The sequence below is a fragment of the Notolepis coatsorum genome, assembly GCF_963971535.1.
Source record: "Notolepis coatsorum genome assembly, chromosome: 12".
In the NCBI taxonomy this organism is placed as follows: Eukaryota; Metazoa; Chordata; class Actinopteri; order Aulopiformes; family Paralepididae; genus Notolepis; species Notolepis coatsorum.
Genome location: NC_140176.1, coordinates 49092443 through 49103599, shown reverse-complemented (window position 1 = coordinate 49103599; position 11157 = coordinate 49092443). Strand labels below are relative to the sequence as shown.

The 11157-nt window shown below is 46.9% G+C and overlaps 1 protein-coding gene across 3 annotated transcripts in view; it reads left to right on the top strand.

Moving 5' to 3' along the window:
• The first annotated feature begins 2500 nt into the window (after positions 1 to 2500).
• map3k22 (mitogen-activated protein kinase kinase kinase 22) overlaps positions 2501 to 11157 on the top strand; it is an 84054-nt gene continuing 75397 nt past the window's right edge. For all 3 annotated transcript variants that reach the window (XR_014620364.1, XR_014620365.1, XM_084326511.1), the window contains exon 1: positions 2501 to 2894. The gene's annotated coding sequence lies outside the window, so the exon portion shown is untranslated. The remainder of the gene's footprint in view (positions 2895 to 11157) is intronic.

Below are 11157 nucleotides of genomic sequence, written 5' to 3'. Positions count from 1 at the left end.
GGATGTGTGTGTAAAAGTAAAAATTACAAGTGTGTACAACAGTATTGCACATTGGGTATGTAGCAGTCCAGGTTCAAAGAGTGTACAATAGTACATTTGTATGTAAACAGTGCAGACAGCAGGTAAGCAGATATGCAAAGTGATTCATTAGTTTATGAGTTGAGACTTGAGACGAACGAATATGTATTTCTCCCTGAGATAGAATATAAACAATAGAATACAGTGTGTGTGCGTGTGTGTGTGCGTGCGTGTGCTGTGTGTGTGTGCGTGTGTGTGTGCGTGCGTGTTGTGTGTGCGTGTATGTGTGTGTATGTGTGTGTGTGTGTGTGTGTGTGTGTCAGAGTCGGCGCTAGGACCAACTTAATGGGAGGGCATATTGTACCAGCGGGGGGGCATACATAAATAAAATATAGGAGTCAGAAAACGAATTTCCCGCGAACCAACACACGTTTCAAAACATGAGTGCGCATAAGAGATAAGACACTCTCTCTCTTTCTCTCTCTCACGTGACGTCACAAACACACTCACGTCTCACACACACAAATTAAACAGTATGAAATAGCCCGAGGCTGGGCTTAAATTCATTAACAAGTGAAAGTATTATTAATAATAACAAGGGGCAAGGCGGCTTAAATTAAACAGTATGAGTCGTACTGTATGACTTAAGGCCTCTACATGCTACAGCAAATTCAAAGCAACTTCAACACAACATCGGCGCAATTTCAGCGCGCTTGTTGCAGACAGTCTTGTAGACTGTGTTGCGAGGACGTTGCGTACCTGTCTCCAAAATCTAATCTAAAGACCCGTTGCGTTGGTATTGCGTAGCAGTGATTGGTTGGTAGTGAATGGGGGCGGGGCTGTCTGTCACTTCTAGTGTTTTCCTGGCTCGAGACCAAAAGAAAACTTTCTGACAGGAGCTCGAGACCAAAAGAAAACTTTCTGACAGGAGCTCGATAGCTAGTGTATTGTTTCATTACACTTGTTTAATTGTTTGTTTAAAATGAATCAAATGCAGGAACGTATTGCAGAGGAGGTCCGAAAGTACAAACATTTATATAATAGCGGGTCTAAAGACTACAAGGATAGCATTATGACGATGAATCCGTGGAAGGAGATTGGGGAAACAATGGGGATGGACTGGGTTGATGTGGCGATATAAGTTATAACTATATTACACTATATACAAGAACACAAGCGAAAACAAACATAAACAGGGCTATTATTATACTAACGATGTATGGTTGAGAAGGGAAATCCGTTTGTAATTGCTAGAGTGCGCACCTTCGGCTGCCCAAAGTATTCAGGCGGGCTGGGCGCGCTCGAGCCGCACATCCGGGGTACATTTTGTTGCATCATAGGCTGCGCGTTGATTTTGCAGAAGCATAAAGGTAATGTGTCTGCAACACCGTTGCTTTGTCGATGTTGTGTTGAAGTTGCTTTGAATTTGCTGTAGCATGTAGAGGCCTTTACCCATTAGAAGAGTTGGAGGCGGCGAGTCGTGGCACTGAATCTCCTCAGGACGGTGTCCCACTTTCGCGTGAGGTCTTTTGCAACTTCAAACTCTGCCTCAATTATAGGCGATCCATTATATTATCCATTATTATTATTATGATGACATATTATGATTATAGACCACGCTAGCTTCTGCTGTGACAGATGCAGCTGCAGCGGCAGCACCGGGCGCTTCTTGGCAGACTTCGTCTTCATGACGCCTCACTTACCGAAAGATCTTCAACGTTAGATGTTGGAGGACCGTCACCAGGGATGAGGCCGTGAAGAAGCCTTAGGTGCCCCCCCTGCCCCACCATGCATGGCATGCAACCATTTTCGTATATATCCATTTTATGTCCGTCTCCAAGTGTTATATTTTACCCACTGACTCTATTGTACTTTTCACGCTCACTCAAGTCACGCAGTCACGCTCTGACTACCCTACCCATCAACTCAACGTGACCAATTACGCAATAACAAATTCAAACACACACACCAATCAGCGTGCGCTCAAACATACACTTCTTTTAAGACTTTTTTTGTTTAATTTCGTTTAATAATAGGCTAAATAGCCTATTTATAAAGGAAAACATCTGACTTTTACTATAATAAAAAAAAATGTATGTTTAATTATTTAATTTTTTTATAACAATTGCCCATGACGTTTGGAGGGGCACAGTGCGCCATCTGGGGGGGCATGGCCCGCGAATGACCCCCCATGGCGCCGACACTGGTGTGTGTGTGTGTGTGTGTGTGTGGAGGGGGAGAGGGTGATTTATGTCGAAAATCACTTGCCTTTTATCTATTTGAAAATGTACGGTAGACTAGTCTCTCGCCCTCGAAAGGGTCCAACATGTATCCAGAAGAGGGCAGTAAACGCCACATGTTACGGAGCAGCCTGCAGACTCTCCCCGCGCCGTGGCCCCCCGTACCCAACAGCGTCACCATTTCCTGAAGCTCACGTTATTGCTGACATCAGAACCAACGCTTCCATGGAAAAACTCGCTGTTCCACACTGTAGTGTGAAGGCAAGCAAAGAAGGGAGAACGACTTGTGAGCGGAAAAAAACTTTACTCTGAACTATAACAGCTAATTGTTATATTTTCTACTCTGCAAGGAGGACGAGTGTCACACCTGGATTATATCTGCACCTGGGAGTAGAGACGATTTTGCAAACTGTGGACATATCTTGTATTTAGCAGTTTATGCGCTACATAACTGAGCTCAATTTCCGGATATTTGCCTACTGTTTTTAGGAAGGTTTTGGTCAGCATCTTTGCTGTATTTGTCCGTTCTTCCCGTCGTTTATCTTTGATAACGGCACTAATTAATTCAATAACATTAAACTGTGCAGCAAACACTAGTGTTTCACAAACAAAGAATGAAGAAACATAGGTAACAAGGTAAGCGTCTAGCCTTAACGCAGGCTTTCCATTTGAATGTTTTGTGCAACAATTATTCGGATCATATTACCTCAGGACTTTTGTTTATTATATTGTCGTGTGGTTGTCAAATGTAATGCCATTACAGGAAAATATACTTTATCATGCAACGCAAACAACGTGGATTTTGAATCTCTGCGTATTTTAAATGCATTATCTACTGCATATATATATTACAGCATATTACATCTAAAAGCCTTTCAAAAACTGTCACCTAGATAAATCCAAAAGCAATGTGTTGTGGATGTTCTGCACAGCCCCAGCTCACAATACATTCTGCAAGTATTCCTACGACATTTTCACAATATATTTAGGAATGTTATTGTGTGGTCAGGTGGTCACTCACCACTGGGCCAGCCGACACAGCACCATCATAGACTATGCTCAGTTTTGACATTTCAATCATCATCCAATATTTAGTTGATTGATTGAAAACTTTAACAGATTGCAGAATGGGTACAGACAGTACAGCTCAATACATACAATTGTTAAGGGGATGCAGACCAGAGAAAGACTTTCGTCTTGTGGGTCCCCCATTTTCAATTCATCATAACATATGACATACAGATAGACAGTACTGCTACATCTATACATTTATGACATACCAGATTTGCAAATACAGTACTGTTTGTGATACAAAAAGAGTCCAGAAAAGAGAGTATATACATTTGACGTAGAAACTGTACATTGGAGGAGGTTGGGTAGGTGGGTTTGGGGGGGGGGGGGGGGGGCTGTACATTGGAGGTGGTTGGGGGGGGGGGGGGGACACACACACACTGTACAAGCAAAACTGTACAGTTGTTGAGAGAGTAGATTGCATCTCATTGTTAGGGATTATCACTAGTCCAAACCCAAGTCCAGAGACTTGGCTCTTTCATGAAATCGGAGAAGGTTAGTGGTCGTGCGTGCTTGTGGCAGTTCATATATATAAATTGCCAGTCGGCTAGGAGGTGAGCGTGAGACATATTTGAGTTTCAGGGGGGGAGTCGTTGTTGCTCTGTGGCTCCATTGACTCACTGCTGGTCTGTGAGAACATCTCTGCTTGGCCTGTTCCCTTTGCTGCCACTCTTCCAGGCCTCTGTGACACAAGGGGAGGCTGTGGAGGTAGAACCTGTGTTTTAATTGGAAGGAGCTGCGTTGGTTCCTCAGCTCTTGTCCCCAGCAGGCCACCTTGTGTTGCCTTTATGTCTTGTCCAACTGGGGCTTCCATTAGTTACTGTCTTTTACTAGTATGCACTCTGCTACTAAGGAATCTACCTTGCCCATAGCACCACATACCATGCTAATATGTCTATAATATATTATTATTACTATGCACTCAGGACTGTAGCACTCAAGTTCAACACTGTTTGACGAACAATGTTACTTACCCTTAGCTACCCTTCCTGCTGACTTGAGTACAGAACTTGTAAGTCGTTTTTGGATAAAAGTATCAGCTAAATGTAATTGTAATGTACTGTTGGTTGGAGCTTTCCCCCAGCCCGTTTCGAAAGGATACAGGGGTACACACCCACACAGGGTTTCTCAACACACGTCCTGAGCAGGCCTCCTATGTTTCCTTTTTTGTCTCGTCCAACTGGGCCTTCCTTAGTTACTGTATGTAGGAGCTTCTCCCCAGCCCTTCTCCACCCACCCCAGTTCAAAGGATACAGGACACACACACACACACACACACACACACGCACACACACACACACACACACACACACACAGCTCTTTAGTATGTACAAGGTGGGGCCCCTGATGTAGAACTGTGTCCAGGGGCCAGCATCCACTCTTAACCCTTTCACTGCCGCACTACCAAAACGGTTAACCCTTTCACTGTGACAATTCACAGAAGGTTAACCCTTTCACTGCCACAACACAACAGCCAGCGACCGTCGGTTGTGTGATAGTAAAGGGTTAACCTGTCGTGTGGCAGTGAAAGGGTTAAGATAGCACACACCTATTAAACAATGCACCCAATTGGATTTTAACGACTCCATAATGTTCGTCAAGTCAAATCGAGCATGAATGGAACAAACCGAGGCCGGGGCTTATCAGCGCACACACTGGCACGCCCTAGAGTTCCTCAGGAATAGTTTAAAGCCTGCCATTGGTGAACAGAGAGGGAGTGAGGGTCAAAACTGTCCAGTGGACGCCGCCCCTGCAGATATGGCTGGCGTGCCTCAAGCAAAACAGTCCGGTTGGCTGATAACGGAGCTGGATCCCACAGTAGATGCCAGCCAGAGACGGAAGCGCTGGTTTCTAATTCTGTTTTGATGGGGCTGTGATCAGAGAGTGCCTTGACCCCCAGAGTTTATCACTCCTGCAGGCCTGTGTTTGTGTTTCACGGAGGTCAAGTTGTCACGGAGGTCAATACATCAGTCTGGTGACAACAAGGGAGGGTTTCAACTAGGCATCGTTCTCACTTCACGCCACGATCTTGTCGAAAGGCCGGAGAATAATAAAACTTGGGCTGTGAGTTAGAGCTGTGAGGTAGATCACATTACCGTCTACTTCTATCATTTTCATCTTTTTAAATTTTTTTTTAAATGAGTCTAAATCTTGTGCTGAGCTCAGAGGTAACTCATGCTGAGGATGTTCCTTGGGAATTGCATGATGTCCACTGTCCAGCCCGGGGAAGTGGTGTTCACCTTGTAACTCTGAACACCGCAAAACGACATAGGCGTGTATATTCCTAACTTGGCCTTCGCCTTAGGCAAACTGAAGCTTGCAGTATGCTACCATGTAGTTTTGGGGTTTGAAATGTTAAACTCCTGAAAAGTCTAAATAGTGTATGTATTTAGTACATACCGTAATAGATGGTATCCCAAGAGGAACATTTGAGGGTAGAAACACACAGATGGGCTGTGCTGGACCTACCCTCCCACCATGTTTACAATACAAAGAAGTTACTTGAGCCTGATGTTGGTTCATCTTGTTACAAAATGGTGTGTGTGTGTGTAGGGTGTTAAGGTCATTATTCTTCCAAAAACGACATACTGTAGCTTTAAAGGTCTGCTGTCGACTGATTTGATCACAAAAAAAAAGTTCTGCTGTCGACTCTCACCACAGTCTCTGGCTGCCTTTTACATGAGTAATCCTCTGAGCGTCTGACTGAGAAGGAAAGCCATCAGCTCCTCTCCCCTCAGGCTCTCCTCTCAACAACGAATGAGAAGTCAAGAGATGAAGTGTTTAGGAGCCTGTACGGTATCTATGGCAACCACACTGGTCTGGTGCCTTGTTTGGGTGTGTGTGTGTGTCAACTGTCCCTTGCTGTAGATCTGCTGTGAAATCATGGTAGTCTTACCACACTCCCCTCTGCCTAGACAGCCAGATAGACCAGAGGCTTGTGGATCAAAGGTCACCATGACACCATGACACAGACTGCCTTGCATCAAATCTCTCTTCTGTGCCTGACTGTGAATGAGGACTTGCGAAACAAAACCCCCCAAAAAGTCATCTCTGTTTCCCACGCATGGATGTATTTGTGGCAGTCCACCAGACCACCACAATAGGAAAAATACAATAACATACTAAATACATGTCTCATGATCTGGCGTGAGCAACAGTCCTTCCAGCCGATCAGCTGTGTATGTTGCACGTCCCTCGGCTTTGCCACCGCCACCACAAGTAGCCTGAGAAGCAGCGGGGAGAAATATTTCATTGTATAACGACCTCATTCAGCTGCCTTCCTTTATCTAATAAAACCCTGGTCCGTCTGGCGGGCCTCTTGTTCCCCCTCCTTGTCATAAAAGCAGAGGAAATGTCGTGATTGAGCTGAGTCTGCACGGCCGGTCTGACTATAGGTACAATGCCCTCATCAGCAGAGCGGCTGGAGGCTGCAGGGCCTGATAGCCAGATAGATACCTCCGCCCCCCCCCATCCCCCCCCCCCCCCTGAGCCGGGGGACTCGAATACATAAACACTGTGGCCAAGTTACTTCATGATGTAATGGAAAACATCATAACTGGCCACACATGCTTCTTGTTTTATTTATTTACTCTGCTGTTTGTGTTCTCTCAAATATGAAAGCAGAAAGGAGGATGTTTAGCAGTTTACTGCAGAATGGAGGGTCTTTTTGCGTTGAGAAATGGCTTTTGTGTCTTTCTTGGCACAATCATCAACCGAATTTCTTTCTATCTTAAATAGCCACAACAGAGAGGACTTGTCGTGGTGGTGGCGCCATGCAAACCGTAACCAATCGTTCACTCTTGTCTCATGAAGGTGGATGCAAAGTGAGCTGGCTTGGCGTGGCTGAGTTTTGGGTGGAGAAAAACAAGGAATGAATGAACGCGCTTGTAATATCGTGTCATGACATAATGGAAAAAGACCGCTTACTTCACAGATGGGGCTTAGATTCCTATCTAAAGGATATATATTTCTCCTAAGCCAGGGAGATGATATATTGCGGACAGCAGGGAAGTAGCTCCATCATATGGCTATTTTTAGCAGGCCTTGTGTGGTGGATGATAATGGCCGACGGATCTACTTATCGGTGATCTACAGTACCGTACCGTTGCATCCACTTGCGTCATTGTTTTTGTCTTTTAATGGCGGTAGGCGGAGTTGATTTAAGATCTCCCTCTTTCCGTTCTCTGAATATATACTGTGCCTCTACTTGTTATTACAACCCCACCGTCCAGGTGTACATGATGTCCAAAAAAATCAAAGGGATAAAAGTCAATGGTGCACTGCTCATCAAAACGAAGCGCGACGTGGCTCCCTTCATGTCTGACTCCGCGGTGCACTTCACTCCAGAGGCCTTTCAAGTTGGAACTACTTTACAGTTTACAGGCACAGAGGTGCAAATCGGAGCATCAAAGTGAAAATAGCTTCATTTGTATGAGAGTATGTTAGAAATCCTCCCTAGATGGTCGTTGTGTCCTGCGTTTCAGCGAGGACTGAACAACAATGCATTTTGGCGGGAAATAACTTAATTAAGGGGAAATGTTAATCCGGAGGTCTTGTGTTTTTGTTTTTGGGTTTTCGCGTTGTCCACTGCACGTCAGTCTGTCCCATTCTCGTGAACGCGATATCTGAGGAACGCCTTGAGGGAATTTCTTCAGATTTGGCACAAGTGTCCAACGTGGACTCAAGGATGAACTGAAAATATTTTGGTGGTCAATGTCACTGTGACCTCTCGTCCGTTCAATTCTCTTGTGAACGCGACATCTCAAGAACGTCTTAAGGGGGATTTTCATTCCAAATCTGCGCATTAAACCCCGCCTTGATGCATAAGTCCCACCCCCTTTCATAGCTCAGAGGGTTAACCGCACAGAGCATCGCCAGCAGGCCTAGAGCGCAGGACACGGTGAGGAAAGAATAGGTGTTTTCTCACTTTCTCAGCCAGCGCAACCCTTCTGACTCATCGTGGCCTGGGGCAGCGCTCGGTGGACAGGACACCCCCCGCCGCTGACCTCTCTGTAGAGCACGTCACCTCGGCAACCGTGGACGACAAATCACTCCTGGCTTCCCCTCCGTGTCTCCGTCCAGGGCATTGTGACCGCCTGGCTGCTAATATATTCAACGCTTGAGATTATAACGTTATGACCTGCCAAAACTAACAAGCTCTCTTTCTGCCTCACCGTTGCCTGTATGGTAATGTATCATGTTGTAGAACTAAAACAACACTTAGAATTAGGATGTTAAAGTAAAATCAATCAAGCCAGTCTCCTACTTCTAGCCAGGGGAGCGGCCAAAAGGAGGACGTTGGATCATTTAATCGACAGTTAGCCAAAGTCTTATGACAACTTGTTATGGCCATTGTATAACGTCAACAGGTTTATCGCTTATAAGTCATTCCTCAAAAGTTAAAATGCATCAAAATAGACCAGATGGAACAGCTTATCAGTCTCTGGAATCCCCTGGAGGGCCATGAGGAATGTTGCACAGGGCCAAATTTGGCCAGGGGATAGCCTACTTTAGGCCGTCTCCCTTAAGTCTGTATATCTTATCCGTGGCTTGTACTGTGAGCCTGGTGCAAGCCCACATGGAACAGACTCTTTAACAAACGTCCTTTCGTCCCCGTCCCAGATCTCGGCGTGTCTCCGTTTTGTGTGGACTTTGTGATGGTTGGCCGCTGCAGAAAGGCTGCCCTGCTAGGAGAACGGCAACTCTGTGAGGTCGACAAAACACGTTGTGAAATTTTAATTTGATCTCTGAAATGGGGATTTCTTTGATGGGGGGGGGGGGGGGGCTCTGTAGAAGTGATGTCAGACATGAGGTCATGCGGTGGAGCCCGGGGGTGGGGGCTGGAGAGCAGCCCTCCACATCTCTCCTTACTCTGGCCCCTGAAGAGGGGGAGGCACCTTCCCTTCTGTAGCTCCACTGTTTACTTAGCAAGAGAGAGTGATGTAAGATAACTGAAAGATGTGTGTGTGTGTGTGTGTGTGTGTGTGTGTGCAAACTCGCCGTCCTTCCCCTCCAGTCATTCCAATAAAAATAAGATTGCATTGTGTGGGTTGGAGTCAGAGCTGCTAGACTTCTTTCTTTGTCTGGTTCATAATAGTAATAATAATACATTTAATTTGTAGTGCACTTTACATTTGGAACCAAATCTCAAAGTGCTACAGGGTAAAAACATTAAAAAACTTTAAAAACATAGGCAATTAAAAAACAAGACATATACAACTCACAAACAACAACAAAAACTCTGAAATCCTATCCCATGCTATTACACGCTGCACATCTGTTGTAACGAGTAGAGCGTCACGCTGCACGTCTGTTGTAACGAGTAGAGCCGTCACGCTGCACGTCTGTTGTAACGAGTAGAGCGTCACGCTGCACGTCTGTTGTAACGAGTAGAGCGTCACGCTGCACGTTTGTTGTAACGAGTAGAGCTGCACATCTGTTGTAACGAGTAGAGCGTCACGCTGCACGTCTGTTGTAACGAGTAGAGCGTCACGCTGCACGTTTGTTGTAACGAGTAGAGCTGCACGTCTGTTGTAACGAGTAGAGCTGCACGTCTGTTGTAACGAGTAGAGCTGCACGTCTGTTGTAACCAGTAGAGCGTCACGCTGCACGTCTGTTGTAACGAGTAGAGCTGCACGTCTGTTGTAACGAGTAGAGCCGGCACGCTGCACGTCTGTTGTAACGAGTAGAGCCGGCACGCTGCACATCTGTTGTAACGAGTAGAGCCGTCACGCTGCACGTCTGTTGTAACGAGTAGAGCGTCACGCTGCACGTCTGTTGTAACGAGTAGAGCCGTCACGCTGCACGTCTGTTGTAACGAGTAGAGCGTCACGCTGCACGTCTGTTGTAACGAGTAGAGCCGTCACGCTGCACGTCTGTTGTAACGAGTAGAGCCGTCACGCTGCACGTCTGTTGTAACGAGTAGAGCCGTCACGCTGCACGTCTGTTGTAACGAGTAGAGCCGGCACGCTGCACATCTGTTGTAACGAGTAGAGCGTCACGCTGCACGTCTGTTGTAACGAGTAGAGCCGGCACGCTGCACATCTGTTGTAACGAGTAGAGCGTCACGCTGCACGTCTGTTGTAACGAGTAGAGCCGGCACGCTGCACATCTGTTGTAACGAGTAGAGCCGGCACGCTGCACAATCGTTTGCCAAGAGTAGTGTGGAGAGAGTTGGCCTGGCAATCAGTAGACACCACTAGCCTGGCACCACGCTGGGCACAGGGGCTAAACAGATGGCATCACGCTGGGCACAGGGGCTAAACAGATGGCATCACGCTGGGCACAGGGGCTAAACAGATGGCATCACGCTGGGCACAGGGGCTAAACAGATGGCATCACGCTGGGCACAGGGGCTAAACAGATGGTACCACGCTGGGCACAGGGGCTAAACAGATGGCACCACGCTGGGCACAGGGGCTAAACAGATGGCACCACGCTGGGCACGTGGCTAAACAGATGGCATCACGCTGGGCACAGGGGCTAAACAGATGGCACCACGCTGGGCACAGGGGCTAAACAGATGGCACCACGATGGGCACAGGGGCTAAACAGATGGCACCACGCTGGGCACAGGGGCTAACAGATGGCACCACGCTGGGCACAGGGGCTAAACAGATGACACCACGCTGGGCACGGGCTAAACAGATGGCACCACGCTGGGCACAGGGGCTAAACAGATGACACCACGCTGGGCACAGGGGCTAACTGATGGTACCACGCTGGGCACAGGGGCTAAACGGATGACACCATGCTGGGCACAGGGGCTAAAGATGGCATCACGCTGGGCACGGGCTAAACAGATGGCACCACGCTGGGCACGGGGCTA